Source organism: Zalophus californianus, chromosome 4 (assembly GCF_009762305.2).
Source record: "Zalophus californianus isolate mZalCal1 chromosome 4, mZalCal1.pri.v2, whole genome shotgun sequence".
Classification (NCBI taxonomy): domain Eukaryota; kingdom Metazoa; phylum Chordata; class Mammalia; order Carnivora; family Otariidae; genus Zalophus; species Zalophus californianus.
Window position 1 is genome coordinate 138,628,858 of NC_045598.1, and position 24,814 is coordinate 138,653,671.

Consider the following 24,814-nt stretch of genomic DNA (forward strand, 5'->3'; position numbering starts at 1 on the left):
CATAGAAGACAAAAATGCTAGTTTTATAATCAAACCACACTGGCTCTTGTTTGCATGAATGCCAGAGAGAGATTAACACGAAGAAAAAAGTACCGCCTCCCCTTCCTCCCTTCCTCCCACACATTTGTAGTGGGACTCCGTGAGCTCCCGGACCCTGACGGCATTCTCCGGGGAACACACTGAGGAGAGACTGTAGGATATCCCCACTGTTCTGCTCTCTTCTCTCCCTCCCACTCTCGCGGCACTCTTGGCTTGTTAACCGGAACAATCAAGCCTGTGTGCAGTACCACTGCAGTCTGCAAATTCTAATGATGGGCCCCCTTCGTGTACAACGGTACTATTTACCTTGGAGAAATGTTTGTCCAAATAAGTAATCAACGTTCTGGCGGTGGACTCCCTTTGAAATGTTGTGGTGAGAGTCCTTTCTTCCTTCTGGGCCTGTAACCAAAGAGAAAGAAAATTAGGTTAAAAAAAGGCAGATGGATACAGACTGAAAGATACTTGTCCAGTTTGTTATAAAAACGCGAGCAAATTCGGGCCAAACACTGAGCTTTTTATTCCTTCCTGAGCAAAGCAAGCTGCAAAGTCGAGGAAAAACTACAAATTGTAGTAAATTAATAAAAAATGATCTCTAACATAACAATGTCTGATCAAACACCCATCAATTTACTTGCTCTTTCCATATTTTCCCTCATATTATGATAAATAAATCTATGAGTTATTGCAGTTAATATTAAAATTCAAGTATCTGTTACCTGAATTTGGGATAAAACAAGTGATGTATTTAAGAGTATTTATGCTTTTTTAAAATTTTTTTAAAAAGATTTTATTTATTTATTTGACAGAGAGATAGGGAGAGAGCACAAGTGGGCAGAGCAGCAGGCAAAGGGAGAGGGAGAAGCAGGCTCCCCGCCGAGCAGGGAGCCCCGATGTAGGACTTGATCCCAGGGCCCTGGGACCATGACCCAGGCCGAAGGCAGACGCTTAATGACTGAACTACCCAGGCACCCCAGAGTATTTATGCTTTTATTTTTATTTTTTTAAAGATTTTATTTATTTATTTGAGATAGAGAGAATGAGAGATAGAGAGCACGAGAGGGAAGAGGGTCAGAGGGAGAAGCAGACTCCCCGCTGAGCAGGAAGCCCGATGGGGGACTCGATCCCGGGACTCCAGGATCATGACCTGAGCCGAAGGCAGTCACTCAACCAACTGAGCCACGCAGGCGCCCTATTTATGCTTTTAAATAAAGTAAGCTGTGATTTAATTATAAGAATGTTTTATTAAAAGGAGCATCTTCAGGGCACCTGGGTGGCTCGGTTGGTAAAGCATCTGACACTTGATTTCAGCTCGGGTCACGATCGCAGGGTGGTGAGATCTGAGATCAAGCCCTGTGTCAGGATCCCCACTGGGTGTAGAGACTGCTTGAGATTCTCTCTCTCCCTCTCCCTCTGCAACATGCCCCCCACCTCCCACCCTCTGTGCGTGCGTGTGCTGTCTCTCAAATAAATCTTAGGGGAAAAAAAGGAGCATCTTCAGTACCACAGGAACCGTGTGACCTAAATGGCACGCAGATCTCCTGATTCGACGTTCCTTCACTCACTTCACTGTGGGAATGAGGAAGACGTGCTGAAATGGGAGAGGGGAGGACAGGGATGCCTTCTCCCTTCATTGCCCTCCTGATTCATCCCATCCATGGTTTTGCCTTAGTTTTGGTGCCCAGGCTTTCCTCTCCACGTCTCTCCCCATCTCCTAACAAATATCTCTCGTACTGAACCTCTGTTTGACGTAAGGCACCATAATAAGTGCAGTGTGGGAGGGAGTAGGGGAAGGTGACGGAATGAATGAATGAATGAGCTTACACTATAAGGGGGAATATCCTAGCTATTAACTAAGATTCAGAACTTCTCAATTATTTTAACAGACTGAGATACAATTCCTGATTTGAATATAAAAAACTGAGTACAACACGAGCCTTCTAGATCTGCATCTAGTGATGTTCTATTATTAGGACCACATATGATCATCTTAGACTATAGGTTGCTTTCTTTCATAGCAGAGTCAGCAGATTATTTATACCATCTCGAGGTACATCTATTGTTTCCCTGACAGTTACCAAGTGAGAAATGGCTCCCTTTTGTTTGCCACTGCATTCGGCTATTATTTTATTTTCATTAATAAGTCTAAAAAGAGGGGCGCCTGGGTGGATCAGTGGTTGGGCGTCTGCCTTCGGCTCGGGTCATGGTCCCGGGGTCCTGGGATCGAGCCCGGCATCGGGCTCCCTGCTTGGGGGGAAGCCTGCTTCTCCCTCTCCCACTCCCCTGCTTGTGTGTTCCGTCTCTCGCTGTGTCTCTCCCTGTAAAATAAATGGATAAAATCTTTAAAAAAAATAAGTCTAAAAAGACTGGAATAAGACACACAATCATGGGCTATTTTCTTCTGACCCGACTCCAGGTCTTTCCGCTGTCAATCATGCAAACTAAAAGGGCAGGGCCCGCCTTCACTGGGTGAGGGCTTGACAGACAAGAGCCTTTCCCAAACCACCTTTTGCTCTTTCATTAGATTTTAAAGCAAACCTCCTCCTGAAACCCTGCCATGCAGATATATTTAGATGTGGATTCCAAATGTAAACATCTCCACTTCCCCATGTCATCATGGTCGGTCCCAGAGAACTCTCCTGAATTTGTTAGAACTAGAAGCAAGACTGGATGACCTAAATCAAACTGCTACAGCAAAAAGAAAAAAAAAAAAAAAGAAAGAAATGAAAAGAATATTTTTCTTAAAATGCCAAATCTTATTAATATGTATTAGAAATAATATGTTTGCAAATGCTTTTTCTATTACTAGGTGGGAGTAAAGAGTCTAATTTGAAAATTGAGCACATAACTTGACAGTTATTCTAATAACATAAAGGTGGTACATAATTTCGCATTTTCAGAATATGCATTTCATGACAAAAATATTTCAAAGAAACAAGGTAATCAGGACAGTGTGGTACTGGAATAGGATAGACATAAAGATCAATGGACTAGAATGCACCATCCAGAAATAAACCTGTATATCTATGGCCAATTAATTTTTGACAAGGGTGTCAAAACTGTTCAATGGGGAAAAATAGTCTTTTCAACAACAAAAAAATCTACAACTGGATAGCCACATGCAAAAGAATGAAGTTGTATCCTCAACTCAGACCATATAAAAACTGACTCAGAATGAAGAAAAATCTCCATTTAAAAGCTAAAACAAAAAAACCCTTATAAGAAAGCATAGGGATAAATCTTCATAAGCTCAGATTTGGCAGTGGAGTTTTATATATGACACCGAAAGCACAAGCAACAAAAGAAAAAAATAGATAAATTGGACCTGATCAAAATTAAACACATTCCTGCTTTAAAGGACACTATTAAGAAAGTGACGACAACCCAAAGAATGGGAAAAAATATGAGCAAATCATATCTGATAGAAGACTTTTATCTAGAATATATAAAGAACTTTTATAACTCAATAATAAAAAGACAACCCAATGAAAACTAGGAAAAAGATCTGAACAGACATTTCTCAGAGTAAATATACAATGGCCAATGAGCACATGAAAAGATGCTCAGCATTATTAGTTATCAAGGAAATACAAAATAAAACCACAATGAGATGAGATACCACTTTATCCCCCGCAGAACGGCCATAATCAAAAAGTCTATATGGTAACAAGTGTTGGTGAGGACGTGGGAAAATCAGAACCCTCCGTACCCCGCCGAGGGGAATGTAAAATGATACAGTCACCTTGAAACAGCATGGTTCTTCTTCCCAAAGCTAAACAGAGGAGTTACCATTGGACCCAGTAATTCCACTCCTAGGTATGTACCAAGGGAAATGAAAACATACGTTCACACAAAAACTTGTGCATGGATGTTCACAGTGGCATTATTCATAATAGCCCCAAAGTGGAAACAGTACAGATAGCCATCAACGGGTGAATAAACAAACAAAATGGGGTATATCCATATCAAAGATGTGGCCAATAAAATGGAATGAAGCACTGACTCATGTTACAACATGGATGAACCTTGAAAATATGCTGAGTGAAAAAAGCTAGTCACACAAGAAGCCAAATACTCTATGATTCCATTTACGTGGAATGTCCAAAATGGGCAGAGAGAAACAAAAAGTAGGTTAGCGGTTGCTTAGGGCTGCAGGAGATGGGGAGGATAGCGAAGGAGGACAGAGCTGCTTTCTGAGGTAGGGACTGTGGGATGGTTGCACAACTCTGTAAATATGCTAAACACCATTAAATTGTCCACTTTATTTTTTTTTAAAGATTTTATTTATCTATCTGACAGAGACACAGCAAGAGAGGGACACAAGCAGGGGGAGAGGGAGAAGCAGGCTTCCCGCGGAGCAGGGAGCCCGATGCGGGGCTCGATCCCAGGACCCCGGGATCATGACCTGAGCCAAAGGCAGACGCTTAATGACTGAGCCACCCAGGCGCTCCTAAATTGTCCACTTTAAATGGGTGAATTGTATGGCATGGGAATTCTATCTCAATAAAGCCGCTCCCAAAAATGAACTCCAAGAAATGTGAACATTATAATGTCAGTCATTTTCCAGATCAACTTGGAATAAATATGGCAAACCCAAGTGTAAGTCGGGCTGGAATCACTGTGGGCCAGCTATTGCGTTCGGACTGAGACAATCGGAGCATCATTCTGCACGGACCAAGTGCCCCTTTCAGGTCCCCTTTCACGCTCATAACTAAGGGTGGACAGCCGTTAGTCACTGCAAATGATGACTGACCCAATCAAATAGAAATCCAATGCTGTCCATATTGCTTTCTTTTTCCACTGAATGGAACTATAGGACTTGTGAAGCGAGGGGTCTACTCCAATATTCCTCCCCCCCTGCATATACTATGTCAGTAGAATGCCAAATTCAGCACTGTGTCGTCCACACCTAGTTCACTGACAGAGTTTTCATTAGGACTGTTAGCAGGTTCTTAACACAGATGATGACATTCGTAAGAAGGCTCAAACAGGTGAATGCTGATAATTCATGATGCATTTTGCCTGCTAACCTGAAGGCTTGTTCTAGCTAAAGCCACTCAGAAAAACTGACAAAGAGTTCAGTTTCTGGGCCACTGGGACCCTGAGGGCTGGGTTACGCACCTGACAGATGGCCTGACCCAACCCCCAGCTGGCGCTGCTGGGAAGAGGGTGTAGGAAGAGCAATGGTTTCTTTTTGTTTTTTGTTTGTTTGTTTGTTTGTTTTTTTAAGTGATGCCCTTAGAGTCCTCTCTAAGGCAACAGTGATGATGTTGACAGCAGATCCCCCTGCTATCTGGGTAGATAAGTAGGGACTCGGTAGCACAGACTGGAGCAACCCAACTCCAAATTCATGTTTGACTTTTAAAAACTATACTTGGGGGCAGGTTATCCACTCACTGTGAGACTAGAATCATGCTCACTTAAGGATTTTCAAATTTAAAAGAAACTTAAAGGTGATCTACAAATCAACCCCACTTGATACTTGAACCCTTTCTACAATGTCTGTGACCTCCAGGTTATAAGTACAATAATGAAAGGACTTGGTTAAACATGACAGTTAGAAGTACTGAGCACAGAATGAATTGCAGTGCCTAATATATAATCAACATTGAATATTTATTCACTGAATGAGTGAGTTAATTTTTAAAAATCAGAGAAGATTCGAGGATATTGTTATAATAAAGCTGCTCTCCTGGGCAGTGTCTGAAGACAAGGAAAGGAGCAGGACTGCAGGTCACTCATGATTGGTGTGTGACCGCAGCAACATATCACACATGCAAACGCCACCCAAGTAAATACCATCTTTTATCCACGTTGCAATGGAAACAAATCATAAACAAAACTTAGATCTGCTAATCAAGTCTATACCAGAATCCCTTCCATAATGAAGGGCTCCCAGAAGGAATTCGTTCTGTCTTTGGCAAATGCTATTAGATTTGAGCTGGGGTAAAGAAGGTTCTTTTTCACCCAGTGACTTAGTGGCCTCAATTTCATTGGAGTCTTGGTTCTAACTTCTAGGGCCATACAGAACAAGTCAAATAATTTCCCTACATGGCAACCCTTCAAGTACTCAAAGACAAGTTCCTCTTCTCCTGCCCTTGACCTTCCCCTTCTTCATTTCAAAGAATAGAGTTCTGGGTACCAGCTACCCTAACTCAAAAAAGCTATGAGCTGGAAGAAGGAGAGAGCTAGGCCTTGGCCAGGCCTGCTCATAAGAGCCCATTCCTGCTACAAAGCCCGACTTAGGGGAGCATCCCAGTAACCAAGCATAACACCCAGTGGACAAGGTAACCCTGATCTGATTTAGGAAACAGCACAGTGATGGTGCTAGGGGAATGGGAGTAATAATAGGCTGGTGAACTCAGGACAGTGGTCCATTATCATCCCGGCATCTAAGCATAGCTGCAGAATCTGGCCACTGGGCAGTGATTTAGGGTAAGAGCTGCAATTTCTTGAGAAGATCTCCTGGCAAGATCAAGACAGACCACGGTACCCAAAACAGATACTCAGTCCCAGACATTTAGAAGGGACAGCAAGAGCTGAAACTTGCAAGGTCAAGGAGTGAGTACCATGGGAATCTGGAAGTCATTCCTGGGATATGAGGTCCTACACCTGGGTGGCAATAAAGGCCACTTGGACTGCAGCACTGGTCATCCGAGCGGTCAGCACTGGGGCAATACCATTCTCAGCATGGGAGACTACCAATCAACCAACAGTTCAGCCAGCACCGAGCAAGACTGCATTCAGTGGGCAAGGCATAGAAAGAACACAATTAGTGATGTGTTCCACCACCCTGGGGACTAGGTTTAAACATCTTCAGTGAGGTTTCCTGCTCCGGTGAGAACAAGCTCAGCCTTGGGGAGGGCAAGATGATGCATGTCAGAGGGACAAGTGGGGAAGAAATGGGGGAAGCAGAGGACACATGCTGGGGGCCAACACTTTCGTTTTTTGGTTGTTTTCTTCCCAATGACCAAGCTCAAAGGCACTTCTCCGGATGAAGTAGCACTTGGTCAGTGAGGAAGAGAACAGGACACTTACTTGTGTCAGTGCAGATACTATAGTCTTCTTTAGAAAACCTGTGATCACAGGAGCTTTTTCACCAGCTACATTAATTAGACTGTTGCGATATATGAATCTTATACTTGACTAAAACAAAATCTAACTTTCTTTCATATATGATGCTGCTAAGCCAAATCTTTCCTCCTTCCCTTTTGCAATTTAATGGGTGGTGTGATGGTGAGGTGCTTACGTCATCCCCATGCCATTTCTGCCTCTTAGATCTGTGTCATTGCGTTAAATGTCACGATGTTCTTGAATGCTATTTCTTTGTTATTACATTAGCCCTCCCTCCCACCTTTGGGCCATGCGTTTGCACAGTTGTACCCAACTGAGGCCTAATCTTGACTAGGACAGGATTGGGTTCAAATACCAGAAACCTTTCCCTAGGAAGAGAGCAATTTATTCATGGGTTCCCTCTGGATATACCCACCAAACCAGTTATTAATCTAGCTAATTACACATACCCCCTATTTGTCCAAATGACAAATGTTAGCAATTTGATACACTGTGGGTATTAAAACCCACAAATATATCTATATACTAATGCATGCTATTTCTTATTAATCCAACTGAATTCTAGGCTAGGTTTAGTAAACTGTCAATATCACAGAGATCAATCTCAAAGCACAGACATGTCCTTCCATGAAAATTTCAATATTCAGTCCTTCACCATAATCATGCAAGAAAATAATACTGAATATGTTCAATGGTATAGCAATCAAAAGGGTAGCTAAAGCCAATGTATCTGGGCTACGATGTCCTGAACAATCCTGGAAAACCATAATTTATGACGGATGCTTCTTCCTCCCTCATCCCAGGATTCTTGACTTCCTGGGCTGCACTTCTCCCCTCGCTAAGCCCTTTGTGTTTTCTGGCCATTTTTTCTTGCCGGCTTTCCCAGCTGTGCCTCCCGCCTCTCCCCCCCCCCCCCCCAGCTGCTTTAGCTCACACTTGCAGCCTTCCTGGGATTCTCGGTGTGAACGGTTCTAGTTTTCATGCCATCTGATGTCTCCTGCCCCATTTCTCACACGTTCTAAGAGCTGAAATCCTTGATGTATGCAAAGCAACAGTCCGTTTAGAAAAGAGTATATTCAGGGAGTTAATTTTCTTGGCTGAGAACAGAAAAAAAAAGTTCAGAGGTGCCAGAGAGAAGCCACTATGAAGAGAAGATGAAAGCCAAAAAAAAAAAAACCCCAAAATTTTTAGGCATCAAAAAGATGTTAAGTATGACACTGGGAAAATAATTCCTTCTGAAAATCCTCTTAAATAGTGTGGTTTAATAAAAATAATCCCCTTTCCAAGAAGAACATACTTTTCTTGAATTCTGGGGAGCTGATGATAAAAATCCTTTAAGCATGTATCCTCACACTATCCACAACGTACAGGACCCAGGTAAGCATGGATACCATTACAATATGCACACTGAGTTATTAACAAATGACATTTTAATAGCAAAAACCTTTTTGAAAGAATGTTACCTGGAAAGAGGCCTAAACACGACACTATTTCCTATAAGCCCTATCTGTAAGCATGCATCCCAAGCAAGGCTTGGACTTGAATTTCTTGCAGTTTCAATATTAACAGAGAAAAAAAATCAAAATGACCAAAGTGCTCAACAGGAAAAAAAAAATCCTTCCTTCCTGGCAAAAGATAGAATAGTTTACAATATGCAAATTCAATGTATTTGAGGGAAAGTTGCATGCTTCTCAGACATCCAAACATAAAGCAAGGTAGCACAAACACTAACAATTAAAAGATTAGCTTTGGAACTTAAATGTTGCTTTAGTGAACAGAAAATATACAAATTGATTCCTCTACTTATTAGTTAATGAATTAGTAAAATAAATATTTAAAAACATCCTCCTTTAGGCAATGTAAATAAATATGGAGTAATAAACAGGGCAATTAGGGGTACCTGGGTGGCTCAGTTGGTTAAGCTTCTGACTCTTGGTTTCAGTTCAGGTCATGATCTCAGGTTCATGATCTCAGGGTCGTGAGATCGAGCCCCACTTCAGGCTCCCTGCTCAGTGGGGAGTCTGCTTGAGATTATCGCTCTCCCTCTTCCCCTCCCACCCCATGCCTGCTCTAAGTAAAGAAATAAATCTTTAAATAAACAAACACGGCAATTAAAGAGGTCATTCATTCATTCATTCCCTTACTCACCTTTCAGTGTTATTTCCTTGCTAAAAACAAAAAGTAAACACTACTCCAGTCCCTTCCACTCTATTTTATCTGGGATGCTGTCTTTTGGAATGGAACTTAAGTGGCCATTCATAGAGCCTATAGCTTTGGCTTGTGTCTCCTGGTGGGTACCTCACTGGGCAGCCACTTGGCACACCTCCCTGTCTATCACAGAGCCTCAGATGAGCCTTTAGACATTTCCCAGCGAGCGGTAATTTCTGTTTTCTCTAGTCTTGGGATCACCAAGGGATAGTGGGGGGCTGGAGGGTCCCTGATCACTGAGCTTTCCCGGGAGTTGTCTGCATGGGTGTGTATGTATGGGGTGGGGGTAGGGGCACCTTCCCCAGGAAGCTGGGAAAGGTGTGGGGGTCAAACACTAACTTGAAGTTTGCCCAAGTATGCTTTTGAGACACACCCAAATTCATAGACATCTACTCACTGTTACAAGTCCCAGCTGCAGGCTGTGGAGTAAGCTCAGGATAGAAAGAGCACCCCCCCACCCCAACCCCTCCTGCTGAAGGTTCTGCAGAACTGGCTGTGTTGTTTGGGCTGGCCTGAGGCAATGGCTCTGCCTGTGGGGTCAAAAAAAGGGAATACATTCAAGCTCGGGTTGTTTTCCTGGCAGCTTTCCACATTATTAAAGATTGTTGTCTATAAAGTAAATGAGTTTTGGAGGAATATGTAGGGGAGAGGGGGGGAGAGAGAGAGAGAGAGAGAGAGAGAGAGAGAGAGAGAGAGAGAGAGTGTGTGTGTGTGTGTGTGTGTGTGTGTGTGTGTGTGTGTGTGTGTGCCGGGGGTGGGTAGGCTGGCATTCTGTATATAGATCTTATGCAGCCACAGTCCAAGGACACACCAGCAGCTAAAAGAGAGGTCAGGAACAGACAGACCTTTCCTTGCACCTTCAGAAGGAGAACACCTTGCTAACACCTTGATCTTACACTTCTAGCCTCCAGAACCGTGAGATGATAAATTTCTGACATTTAATCCACCCATATATAAAGCACCTTTATATATGGTGGTGCTTTACTATAGCAACCCTAGGACGCCAACACAGAGGCAGTGCATGGAAAAATGGTCACATTCTCTAACACTGGAGTCCTGACTTAAAGGCACAGAGATGAGGGTGAGCAAGGCAAGGGTCATTACTCTGCATTTCTCCTATCAAGAAAGAAGGTTTACACATCAACCAGCTGCTATCCTGGAGATGTTTCTTAATTATATAAATTCAAGTGAACACTGAAATAACAGGGAGGTTCACATAATTCATAGAATTCATGATACAATCTCAAAGAGGGAATTTGTATTTTTAAACACTGTTTTCAGTAATCGATTAAGGGAATAATTACCAAACAACATGAAGTCGAATTAAAGAGAAAACTTTCAATAATCTTTTTTTTCCCTTTAATTGTGAGGAAAGTTTTGAAAGGATGCCTTAAGAATTTGGACTGATCAAAGCTTCTAAGGAATTCTTTACTTTATTGGGACATATTATATTTAGATTAACAGATCATTTCGTTTTTTCTCCGACTCCTCCTCTTGCTTAATTTATGCTCTTCTTGGTCATTGAAAAGTCACTCAAAATTCAGGCTTAAAAGTCTGCTCTGGTTCCCCTTCCAGTGTTCTACTGTTCAGCATTTGTGCCTATTTCAGAGTTGGACTAATATCATTTTAGAGTTAAAACCAAACCCACAGTATTTCAGCTCAACTCATTTTAGCAATAAGGAAACAAGGGCCCAGCTGTGATGACACAGCTCTTTAGGGTCTGACCCATGAACAGAACCTAGGCCACTCTTCCTTTGTTACCTTGTGCTTTATAAAGAGGTGGCTTCACCACGTGTCACGTACGCGACCTGTGTGTGTGTTCTCCCTGACCCACTGATTTGGCTTCAGAGTTGGTGCCTTTTTTTTTTTTTTAAATCTCATCCAAAGATTCTGCTACACTGCCCTATCCAGAACAGGCATACCAAAATGCCTGTTTAAATTTGTACTATTTATGATATAGCTAAGTTTCTGTAATAAGATACTAGCATCTCATAGTACATGACTGTCCTTGAGCATACTGTTATTTTTTTAAGTCTCTTCATTTACTATCTAGGACATATTTTCATGAAACTGCCCGTATAACTAATTGGCATGATGTATAAAAAAAACCCAGGTTTTTTTTTCTTCATTGTTCTGATTTCCAGACTAATGGCATTTTACGTGAGCCACAGGATCTGGGCTCTGCTATTGTGGCCCTTTGGTTGAAGAAGGAATACAAGCCCATCTAACTGATCAAGTGAAAAGGGAAGGGGAAAGGGAAGAAAAAAATGAGAGAAAAGGAGAGAAAAAACCCCAGGCTTTAAAGATGTGAACTCCCTTGGACAAAGACACAATTTCTATTATAGTCAGTAAAAATCACCAGAAAACAAATGTTCCCAGAGGTTGTATCTTAGCACAGAAAGAGCTAAGAGCAATTTCCATATCAATCTGCCCAAATGGAGAAACTGGTGTCACCTAGGAGCCTAGAAAGAACAAAAACGTCCCCTAAATCTAACTGAGAGCCAGAAGCAAGAAATACAGAACAGCTTCCTCATTGAAGAATTATTATTTTTTTTTTTTGGTCTGCCATCAACAGGTGTTGCCATGGTAACTACCCTGTAGTTAAGAAATAGTAGAGGTAAGGAAATCTATACAAAACCACCGGAGAGGAAAGAATAAGAAAGGTGTGCTGTAACAAAACTAGCCTCAGACCTAACAGAATGAGCAACCAGAGACTTGCTCTGCCATTTGTCAGAGCTTTATGTTGTTTGAAAGGCACGCTGCAGGGGAGAAGGGGTCTCAGCCCAGGAGCTGGGTCCTTGGAGGAGCCAGGCAACTCTCAGTGGGGGGGCTGTTGTGGCCCTCAATTTATTTCAGGTGCTAATTTCCATTTCCATTCCCATGTGTACATTGTAGCTTTTTGATGACTTTGAGGGCAAGACGGCAGCTGAGTAGTGTCATGTCTGGAAACTTCTAAAAAGTGAACATCGATTAGTGAATGACTTTCTTACTAGACTTCTCCCTCTTGCAGGTAATCTCTGTAGTGATAACTTCTCTGCTTTCTCCCTTCAGATGGAGAAGCTGGGTTTGCATGCTAAAAAGTAGTGAAACAGTTAACAGCTATTTCTTCATCTGAACAAGTATCATCAATATCTGTGGCCCTAGTACCAGGAAATACCTCAGAGCCTGGCTAAAACGGAACCCATTTCTACGGTCCTTCTTCCACTGCTCACAGCTTATGATTGTACCCCATGTGTTTAGCATCATGAGTGATGAAACAATTATTTCTGGAATTAAATTCTACATTTTTGTTTTGTAAACTATTGTTGGTTAGCCCCTGCAAAAGGGCACAATCTATCCCCTTCTTCTTACCAAGCTTTTTGTTGTTGTCCAAAGGACCACTCTACTCAATAAATGACATGAATTAATACACTTTGCTAACTTCTGTGATTCTTCAAAGTTAGGACAGCTGACAACACAAGTTTTTGAAGGATAATGTCTGAAAGACTTAGCCTGAGAGACAAATCAGTGTGGTATCAGGGATGTCAGACATTAGAGTGTTAGAAAAGACAGCTGAGATGTTAGCAGATATGCTCTGAGCCCTAACTACTTCTCTTGCCCATTTCTGAGACTCAGTGCTCCTTCCCATAAAGAGATGGAAGCATTTCCTCCTTCAAAGAGTTATGAGGCTTCCATGAAATAATGCAGATGAAAGTGTTTTGTTCATAAACAATAAATAAGAGCAGATGTTGGAAACTCTATTGTCACTTGTTTTTCAAGCTTTCTGTTGTTAGTATTACCTATCACATTTTTGATGCTAAGTAGGCCACAAAATTTTCACATCATGTTCTTGACAGAAGATCTCTTCATCTGGAGGTGCTTATCTGATTTGGATGTCACTGTCTTCTTTTTTAGTTCCTTTTCTTTTCACCTTGTTTTCAGCCTGGCAGGTTTGTATCATGGACGTGGGTGGGTGTGTGGGGCATGCAAGACAGGAAGGGGTAAAGGAGGGAAGAGAGAAAGGAAGGAAAAGTGAGAGGAACAAATGAGTTAAAGGGGAAAGTTTTCCGTCCCATTCCACAGATATGCACCATCCCTGAGACTGTTATTTTATCTGCAATCAGTAGAGAGCTAGCACTAAGTTACTGGTGGCTTTATACACTCTTCAGAAGTAATTCTGGGGATGACACTAATTTCTGCAACCAACTCTCAGCTCATGGTGCTCTGCTTTTCCATGCTCATGGTCCTGCCAACTGTAGTTGAAAATGCAGAAATCCTACCTCTCAAACTGTAATCGCCAGATCTATTTTACAGTAAGATACATACCTTCATTTTTTTTTTTTTTTTTTTAGAGCAGGGAAAAGAGAGAGAGAGAGACAGAATCTTAGGCAGGCTCCATGTCCAGTGCAGAGCCTGACGCGGGGCTTGATCTCATGACCCTGAGATCATGACCTGAGCTGAAATCAAGAGTTGGACGCTTAACTGACTGAGCTACACAGGGGCCCCCCACATACCTTCTTTTTTGTTTGCTTGATTAAAAAAAAAAAAAAGAGCTCTCTCTTTAAAATGTTGCCCTTGGGGCGCCTGCGTGGCTCAGTTGGTTAAGCATCTGCCTTCGGTTCAGGTCACCATCCCAGGGTCCTGGGACCGAGCCCCACATCAGGCTCCCTGCTCAGCGGAGAGCCTGCTTCTCCCTCTCCCTCTGCTGCTCCCCCTGCTTGTGCTCTCTCTTTCTCTCTCTCAAATAAATAAAAAATCTTTAAAAAAATAAAAATAAAATGTTGCCCTTTTATTTCTGAGGGGTTTTGAATTTATCCTCCCCATTTCATCCATTCCATTCTATTCCTTTCTCCTTTCCCTTCCCTCCTGTTGTTCAGCACATTCACCTACTGGCCAAATCTCATAGGTTCTACACCCCTGAATGTTTGTTACAGTAAATTTTCAGTTTTGTTATAATACATGCTGATTGAAAACATTCGCAGAATACAGAAAGACCTATCATGAAAAATGAAAGTTCCTTTTCACCTTATTGCCCCAATCCCATTTCCTTCCCTAAAGGAAGCAAACTTGGAGTTGAGTAAAACACTTAAAAAGATGTGGGAAGATATAAAAATCTAAAGGGTTTTTCTTTCTTTGTTACATATTTGGTAATACTGAGCATCCCTACACTAGGAATTGTTCAACAGTTTCATTGTACTCATTTGCTGGATGTTAGAGACTTTTCCATGTTAGCACATACAGAGTTATCTCATTCCTTTGAATAACTACAGAACATTCAAAGGTATGGAGATACTATATTTGGGGCAATGGATATTTAAATGTTTTTGGTATTCCTCAATTAGAAACAATGTTATATGATTGTTCTTGCATATATATCTCTGGTTGTGAGGATATGGATAGGATAGATTCCCCAATATGGAACTGATGAGTCAAAGGGCATGTGCGCTTTTCACTTCATTCTCCGTCTCCTCACTGACCTAAAGCCAATGTTGTATTAATATATTGTCTACGAGCCTATAAAAGAGAATGCACTTCTCTGTTCTGTTGGGTTTCACCGCCAATCAGATTAATTCCTTTTAATACCTTCTGGGATTCTTGAGTATCTTTGCCTGCTGGTGGTATGTCTGGCCTGGCTTTCCAGTGCTGCTGTGGATCTGTGGATCTCTCTCTCTTTTTTTAATTTGATGAGTGAAGAATAAAGTAACACCTCATTATCTTGGTCAGGCATACAAGATCTGTAAGACTTCTTGCCTGGACAAGGCCAAAAGGTTCCTAACTTTTCTTTCTTTTTTTTTTTTTAATATTTTATTTATTTGACAGAGAGAGAAACAGCGAGAGAGGGAACACAAGCAGGGGCAGTGGGAGAGGGAGAAGCAGACTTCCCGCCAAGCAGGGAGCCCGATGCGGGGCTTGAACCCAGGACCCTGGGATCATGACCTGAACCGAAGGCAGCTGCTTAACGACTGAGCCACCTGGGCTCCCAGGTTCCCAACTTTTCTTGACTCCTCTGTATTCATCCTCCACAGCTGACCAAGTGACTTACTAAAATGCAAATATAATCACTCAACTCCTTTGCTTAAATTCCTTCCATCACACCCTAATGCTTGGTGGGTGTTGCAGGCTGCATTTTCTCTCCTAAAAAGTGTATGTTGATGTCCCAACCTCCAGTACCTCAGAATGTGACCTCATTTGGAAATAGGGCCTTTAGAGAGGTAATCAAGTTAAAATGAGGCCATGAAGGCAGGCCCTATTCCAATATGACCGGTGTCCTTATATAAAGGGGAAATTTGGACACAGAGACAGGCGTGCATGGGGGGAAAACACCACGAAGAAGCACAGGGACCCACCACGTGAGGACAGCGGCAGAGAGGGGAACCACGCTGACCCAAGCCAAAGAATGTCTGGGGCGACCAGAACGAAAACAGGCAAGGAGAGATCTTTCCCCTACAGGTTTCAAAGGGAGCTTGAACCTGTCAACATGTTGGTTTGGAATGCTAGCCTCCAGAAATGTGAGATAATAAGTTTTTGTGGTTCTAAGCCCCCCAAATTGTAGCACTTTGTTATAGCAGCTACAGGAAATTAATATTGTGGGTAAAGTCCGACCTCTTCAGCTCTCACCTAGCACCCTCCCTGCAGTGGCTCACTGCCCTCAGGATCTTCCTCCCCAGCTTTCCTGGGAACAACACCCTACTGCCAGATGTGCTCATGTCCAAAGGCTCCAGGATGCTTCCTACCTCCTTGCTTCTGAACACACTGGTCCCTCGACCCACACCCCCTTCCCCATGCTCGCACGCACTGCAAGCGTGCCTTTGCTGACCTCCCAGAGCCACCTCCTTCAGGAGCTGTTTCGGACATCCTGTTTCCCCGCCAGGCTCCCCAGGCATAAATGACTATCCTGGGAGTACCCTCTGTGCTGTATTTAGAGGATTCTGACGTTATTTTGTACTACTTGTTTATACACCTCCATCCCTCTCTTCTCTGCTCTTCTATACTGTGAGCTCCTTGAGGGTAGACCCATTACCTTAGCAAAGTTCCCACCCAGAGAATGTCCAAAATGGGATTTTTCTGGGTAAACAGTGCACACTGCCATGAACTCTAAGCAATGTGTCCTAGACCTGATCCTGTTAAACATGTCTTGTGTAAAGAAGTGGAGTAGAATAGGTCAGGGCTGCTGACTGCACCTGGCTGACGCACACAACTGAAAAGGGCTGAGGAGCCCTTCTCCATACACTGACTATGTGACTGCTTTCTAGCTTGTTATTATTTTTGATGAGATTCATTCTTCTAATCAGTCACACTGAGAAACTTTAGCTGATGCTTCCTTCATTAGAGTGGTTCATTAGAGACAGAAAGTAGATCAGTGGTTGCCTAGGGCTGGGAGGAATGTGGAAGATGGGGAGACTGTATGACAGCTAAGGAATGAGGAGTTTCCTTTCAGAGTTATACGAATGCTCTAAAGTTGATCACGATAATGGTTGCAAAACTCTGAATATACAGAAAGCCACTGAACTGTAAAGTTTAAACGACTGAATTGTAGGACATGTGAATTTTAACTCAATAAAGCGGTTTAAAAAAAAAAAGCATGATACACTTAATTCAATCCAGTCCATAAGAATTGCCATTAAAACAAGTTAACTCTTTAGTTGCCAAACATCCACATAGATTAAAAAAAAAAATAAATAAATCCTCTGCACTGATGAAAAAGAAAACAAACAAAAACCATATCCTGTAATGTTTGCAGCATCCTAAAGAAGACATGACAGCCACCAGGCCATTTCACATCAGGCCCATGTACACTGTGGACTCGGACCATCCTATAGCCGAGATGTAGCAACTTAATTAGACCTCAGAACTCTTCCTTTGTCTTCAAGCATCCAATTCTCTCTTCTTTCTCTCTGTGCCATAGTAGAGATGTATTTAGTTCAATAAATACAAGAGCAAGGAGGGAACTAAGATAAAATGATAAATGATAGCCAAGAAGGGGAATTACAAAAATCTACCAAGCTGTAGATAGTGGAGGGAAAATCAGTTATATGGTGAATCCAATTACCTCTGGGGTAAGTCAAGACAGGAACATTTGTCACAGTGTCAGGCAAAAGACACGGTATCTTTAACACTTGCCAAACCGTTCAAGAAGTTTCCTGAATAAACAAGGCAAAGAATGACAAAAAGCAGACAACACGGGGCTTATTCATATACTGTTTGTATTCACCAACTATAATGTAAATGCCTGTCACATTTCCCCAGTGAAATTTCAAACCTCTTGAAGACAGAGAAGCAGTCACATAGTCCCACCATTCCACACCCAGAGCATTCAGCCAAGAGTTAGCAACTGCTTACAGGGTACAGGATACAGTCATCTCAGAATCTCACTGTACTGAAGAGATTTTTTTTTTTCCTTTTTAAAAGTACCGCTGTTTTGGAGCAAACATGATTTACCACATGGAACAACAAAGCCTATGTAATAAATGATTCCATAATGGATTGTTACCATTCTCTGAAGCCCCCATGTCTAAGGACTTTATTTTGGAGAAATGTATACTATAAAAAAAGCCTTCAAAATCAATAGGCTGTTGGTTCATGAACATGCTTGAGCATGACTCATTGAGCAGGATTCCACTGGATCCACCCAGATTGACACATAGTACAAGTCCAGCTTTGAAAACTGACTCAGAACTCTATTTTAGAGGTAGCTTTTTGTGTAACCACAAAGATGCTAATCACGGAAAGGCAGGGAGTCATTTGCTCTGTAACATGTCCTTATATAGGTCACACACTCCAAAAATGAGACTCTTAGCAACTGAAATCTGATGATTTGTCACCAAGTTCAACACATATTTGGAAAGCATACAATTACATGTAATTAGCTAAGTTACGGAGAGAACCATGCAAATAGATGAAAAAACATTCTCAGAGTTCAATGTGCTAGGATGCAATCAAGAAACAACAACAACAACAAACCATCTCTCACACACATTCACAGAGAAATACTCTGTACCACTTCTGAAGGCTCCTTAGCTAAGGAGGGAGCTCCTAAATTCCTAGGACTTCCCAGCCCTGTGTCACCTCCTCTCCAAACAAGTCCACCTTCCCCTGCCTGTGCCATCCCACAATATTCTACCCCCTTCCTCCTGACCACTTAGCTCCAAGTCCTGAAGGTCCTTCTTTGCATGGCACATAAACTCTTTTCCTTCCCTCCTTTGATTCTGCTCAGTTCCTATGGCATCAAGTATTACCTGTCCTCTGTTGGGAGTGAATCCATTCTCTACAACACAGTTCAAGCAGATAACACTGCTGGGGCTTTCCTGGAGCTTTCTACCTCTCCATTCACTCCATGAGGGGAAGGGGCAGTGACTTCTCTAAGGGGTGATTGGAGGAAGCACGAATGAGGTACCCCAGGCTCAGCAGCTCCCTTCTTCCTCTAGGGAGTGGGGCTGCCCTCTGGGTAGATGTGGTTTCCTCTGATCTTCGTGCCAGAGTGTGAGCGGCTCCTTTACGCCCACAGAGAGGCCTGTCGGGGTTCGGGATCAACAGATAAACCCTGCACTCCAAAGTGACCTTTACTAGTACTAAAGGTGATATTTAAGTCTTAGCTGCCAATGATTTTATCTTATCTCTTAATTTTTTCTTTTCAGAACTTGGGAGGGTCTGACAGGTGTCGCTATTGTGGTTTTTATCGAAGGCTCCGGCATCATTCATATATGTAAGTAGTATACATACTGATTAGATAGCTTAAAAAACTGATGTGAGATTGTGTCCCATATCTCTGCCTGGACATAATTTTGGGTTGTGTCTCATAAGTCTTTGGCTTCACCACAATGCCCAATGTACAGTAAAAATATGCTCAGATGGGTTCAATCATGAATATATCATCCAATTAAGGATATAGAGAAGATTAAAAACAAAACCTAGGACTACAATACTTGTGAGTTCAGCTAATGCTTAGGACTTTATTAATGCATTTTTGGTATCACTTAGCAGTGTTAAGCATAAAGTTAATGTAAGCAGGGTAAATATAAAATTAATATATGCTAAATACTGTGATCCTACAGAGTAAATTTAACTGCACACTGAGCAAGAAGAGAGAATAAAAGATAAGGTGGATACTGATTTTCATCAAAACTCATAAGATCTCATTTCAACAAAACCCTGTCACTGAATTTACAGCACATCTAAGAGTAAATTTTATGTGATATATATCCAAATCTAATTTCCAAAACAGTAATGGTAATCCATCATAAGCCAAATTTTCATTGACCTACACCTTACACTTTCACGTTATACATTACATTATCTCACTCTTACGTAAAAAGCCTCACATATACACAAAAAGCTACCAATGTGCCGTGTTTTTTGGGAAATAATGATTTGGTTGTCTAAGGGTCTGTTTTTGAGTGTCCCTCCATGAAAAAACAAAAGCAAATTAAACACATAAGTGATTACAATTATGTTAAAATAAACACAGTATTTCAATAAAACTTTAGAGGTCAATTAATGTGATAAATTACTAATTTCTCTTCAATTTTATTTTCGGCACACAATCTTTTTTTTTTTTTTTTTTACTGAAGTATGCTTTTATGGAATGCTAGCTAACTGATGCTAGAACTAACAAACATATGGTACTAAGAAGCAGTCTTGAAACACAATAATAATGCTGGTAATGACTACTTATAGAAAACCCTCTCCAGTTTTCAAAGACGTGTCACACATTTTTCCTTTGACTCTCACAGTATCCCCTTAAAACAACACAGTAAATATTATACCTGCTTTACAAATGGGGAAACTGAGGCTCAGAGAGGTTTGGTGATGTTCCTAAGGACTGGCAGGGCTGGTACTCCATTTCAGATTGCTGACCCCCATTTGGAGATTCAATAGTTATTGAGCACCTATTGTGTAATAAACCCCACGTTGATGCTGGGTTAGAGATGGTCCCTGGCCTCTCCCCCAGGTCATCCTAATTGACACGGGACCAGTCATCAACATGTATATGGCACATTCAATGTACTATTTTAATTTTATATATGGATAAAAACAAAAATATTTTTCCTGTAAGAGCAATGCTAGGGAAGACTGCTTTAAAATTAATATAGCTTAATCATTTACTTTAGAAAATTAAAAACATGTTTCACTGTTACTCCTCAATGCTCAAATTCAAATGATAGTGTTTCAATTAAAATTGAGACTCCAAATTAAAAATATCCTTTGGCATTTTTAAATGAAGCATTTAATCTTCTATCAAATGAATGAGAATTTAATCACATAAATTAGTCTACCTCATTCATGTACCAAAATGTCAAAACGTACCTAACGACATAAACTTAGATTGACACAGTCACAGTGATGAGAATGTAGCTAGAGGAGACCCTTTCTGAAGCTCAGGTCTGGGGCATTACATATCTAAAATCACACACGGGCGCCAGCACCACTCTGTAGCTCTCGAGCCACAGTTTTAATGGGAGGTTGCCTCTTCATGAGGGCAGTTGTCATAAAATGTCAAAATATGAGAGAGAAGACCCATGAAAGGAAAAGGAAGAGCACCCCTGTTGCTTTTTATCTATCTTTGCCCATAAATTAATCAATGAGTCGTAAATCCATTTGGATTTCAGGCAGGTTTCCTTCCAGGTAGCAATAAAGACAAGCAATCATCATGTAGAGAAACCCAACGAAGCAATGGAAAAAGAAAAGTAGGTGACTGAGTCAATCAGCCAGAGAGGGGACCCCATAATTGTAGCTTCACTCTTGCTGGGAAGCTGGCAGAACACAGCAGAACATGTGCTCATTACAAAGGAAACACAAACCCCCACCTCGCCCCTCCAGGAGTTATCAATCTTCTGGAATTGAACAAGTAGAGAGGGGTGCCAAGGTGTGTTTTTATGGGTCCGTCCCCTTCTACCACCTTCTCCCTCTAGATGATTGGAACTCTATATTTGCTTTATACCTTTCTTGTCTTGAGACAAAGTCCATCGGTGTCTTAAAAAAACTCTTAACAAATGCAGCATTCTATCCTAGGTAGTGCATATTTCCCTGTCCATCTGTAAACTGTCTCTGATGATGTCTGAATGCTGGGGCAGACACTGTGATGCCAACAGTATTACAAGCCCAAGTTAAGCATCCTGCGCGGCGCCCGAGGGCATGGCTCTCTTCTGTAAAATGAACACTGCCGCACTAGAGTCCCTGTTAGATGTGATAAGAGGAAAGGAAAAATGAGAACACACAGAAGTCCTAATTTATATACATCACTGTCAGCTGCCCTTTAAAGACTACTTAAGCTTTTCTAGACCAGGAGGTCCCAAATTGTCACATAAACTGCTACAGCACGATACATCTATTTATGTGTTTCTCTATTTGTGTTGGATTAATTAAAAATCTAAATCTTCTCTTCAACCTTCCCACCTTCTTTGGCTTATGGTACCTATACCGGATTTTGGCAACCCGGAAAAAGAGGACTCATTTACACAATAATTTCATTCCAAGAGTTCCTCTTCAAACCTGTCATTAGGAACATGGAATGCACGTTCTCATTAGAATGAGCAAATGAAGGTTATGACATGCTCAAGACAGTCATAATTTTTATAAAGGTAAGCAACTTTGTGGAAAATAAAGAAACCATGAACATTATAACTCTACTTATTGTATTCTCAAGTTTCCTTTGGTCTCTAATTTTATAGAAATATCTACAAAGTTGCCATCCGCAAAGAAACACCATAATGACCATTTTCAGTTATATCAGATATGCATTTCTGTGTTTCAAAACAGCCTGCATAAGCCATTTTTATTTTATTTTAAAAACGATTTTATTTATTCATTTAACAGAGAGAGAGCACAAGCAGGGGGAGCAGCAGGCAGAGGGAGAGGGAGGAGCAGATTCCCCGCTGAGCAGGGAGCCCGATGCGGGGCTCGATCCCAGGAGCCTGGGATCATGACCTGAGCCAAAGGCAGATGCTTAACCCACTGAGCCACCCAGGAGCCCTTGCATACATCATTTAAAAAACTATAAAATATTATCTACTTTTATATCCTTAGTCATGTCCTCATTGTTGAAGCAAGTATCTCTCATGTCTTCATTTAAAAAAAAAAGTGCTGTTACGAATATCTGCATGACTTTTGCACAGTTTTCTCAATGACATGGAGTCATGATCTTATATGATAGAAAATACAGCCCCAGAGAAGACCCATTTATTTATAAGACTGAGAGTGCTCTTCCTTCCCTCAGCTAACTAGAGCACCTGTAAGTGACAAGGCCGACATCAGAAACCCGAACAGAGATGATCTAGAATTAACACGGGCAATGCCTCAAATACAGTTGTGGATGTTCTTACCCTTCTTGTCATCACTAGAACATCAACAACCACTACCACCACAATATCCTGGAGCATCTATCACCTGCCAGGGGGCTCCGCAAACACCATTCCTATCCTTTGCAACTTTCATCAAGTAGGGATTCATCTTCCCATTTCAAGTATGAAGAAGAGTTAAGGGGCTCATCTGAGGCGACACAATCCCTATCGGCGCCACAGTTATAACAGAAGCCTCTAACTCTTTGTTCTGCCCCAAACTGCCTTGTTCTTAGAAAAAGATCACTGAAAGGGACTATCAACTTGCTCAAACCTATTCACTAAAGACTTGAAAGTGATTTTTATGTGAGACCGTGAAGGGAGACTCTGTGCTGCCCTGCAGCTTCGGGGGGAGGTCCCAGGGGTGCCACCACTCCCACCCCCACCAGCACCACCAGCACCACCAGCACCAGCACCAGCAGCACCAGCACCAGCAGCACCACCAGCACCACTACCACCAGCACCAGCAGCACCACCACCAGCACCACCAGCAGCACCAGGACCAGCCACCAGCACCACAACCACCAGCACCAGCAGCACCACTACCACTACCACCAGCCGCACCAGCACCACCAGCACCACCACCAGCACCATCAGCACCAGCAGCACCAGCAGCACCAGCACCAGCAGCACCAGCACAACTACCACCACCACCACCACCACCACTACCAGCAGCACCAGCACCAGCACGACTACCACCAGCACCACCACCACCAGCACCACCAGCACCAGCACCACCACCACCAGCACCACCAGCAGCACCAGGAGCAGCACCAGCACCAATACCACCAGCACCAGCAGCACCAGCAGCACCAGCAGCACCAGCAGCACCAGCAGCACCACCAGTACCACCAGCACCACTAGCACCATCAGCACCACCAGCGCCAGCACCAGCAGCACCAGCACCATCAGCACCACCGGCACCACTACCACCAGCAGCACCAGCAGCACCAGCAGCACCAGCAGCAGCACCACCACCACCAGCAGCAGCACCACCACCACCACCACCAGCACCAGCAGCACCAGCACCACCAGCACCACCACCAGCAGCACCACCACCAGCACCACCAGCACTACCACCACCAGCATCACCAGCATCACCAGCAGCACCAGCACCACCACCACCACCAGCAGCACCACCAGCACCAGCAGCACCAGCAGCACCACCAGCACCAGCAGTACCAGCACCAGCACCACCAGCAGCACCAGCACCACCACCAGCAGCACCAGCAGCACCACCAGCAGCACCAGCAGCACCACCACCACCAGCACCACCAGCACCAGCACCACCACCAGCACCAGCAGCACCAGCACCAGCAGCACCAGCAGCACCAGCACCACCACCAGCACCAGCAGCACCAGCACCACCACCAGCACCAGCAGCACCAGCACCAGCAGCAGAGAGAACAGTGACGGTGCTAGAGATAGCAGCCACCTCGCAGCACCAGACCACCTGACCCACAGGGCATGGAGACAATAGTGTAGCTTAATGTCCTCAACCACTTACTTTTTTTCTCTAAGCATTTCAGCTATTTTGAAGTCTGCTAGTGGGTGGCATTTTTCTCTACATCAGAATGTAAAATCATCCTTAATTTGACAGTAATTGAGCTCTATCACTTCTTTCCATGCCTGATCAAAATACAGCTTTGAGAGTCTACAGATAATTAAAATTTCAGGAAGTGTTTGGAGGAGCCTATTAATGTATTACAGAATCATTAACCAGAGAAAAATATTAATCTTTGAGATCACCGTTGAGCATGGGGAACTATTATTCTTGGGATTATTTTGTGTGAACAAGCCCAAATCCTAACGTTACACAAAGGCTAATGTCTTTGCTCAGAGGATTAGAATTAATTTATGACCTCTGCTTTGGACTTAAATGCTGTAAGCATCACTGTTGTTCCTGAAAACAAAGACTGCTCCTGCATAATTTTTCAGATAGAGAAACTGAAATTAAAGTACTATGATAATATTTGCTGGGTAAAATAAAGCCAAGATCAAAACTGCTAAAACTCTGAGTGGATATTTATTATACCCACTAATCCTTTTGCATTTCAAAGTTTCTTTATTTTTACTATGCTCTTCTATGCTCTTCGTCAGTTATTATGGCATAATTTTAAATTCATAAAAGAGAATGCAGTTAATAATATCACAAACTTTAAAATAATAGTCAAATAATACTG

General features: G+C 42.5%; 1 protein-coding gene across 6 annotated transcripts in view; it reads right to left on the bottom strand.

Annotated features, from left to right (window-relative positions):
* The window catches only part of PAG1 (phosphoprotein membrane anchor with glycosphingolipid microdomains 1), a 144,123-nt gene that overhangs the window by 63,443 nt on the left and 55,866 nt on the right, over positions 1-24,814 (bottom strand). For 5 of the 6 annotated variants that reach the window (XR_003522585.2, XR_003522582.2, XR_003522581.2 and 2 more), the window contains exon 3: positions 346-438. The gene's annotated coding sequence lies outside the window, so the exon portion shown is untranslated. Of the gene's footprint in view, positions 1-345; positions 439-13,097; positions 13,241-24,814 lie in introns of all 6 variants that reach the window. The other variant, XM_027608036.2, reaches the window with a different exon arrangement.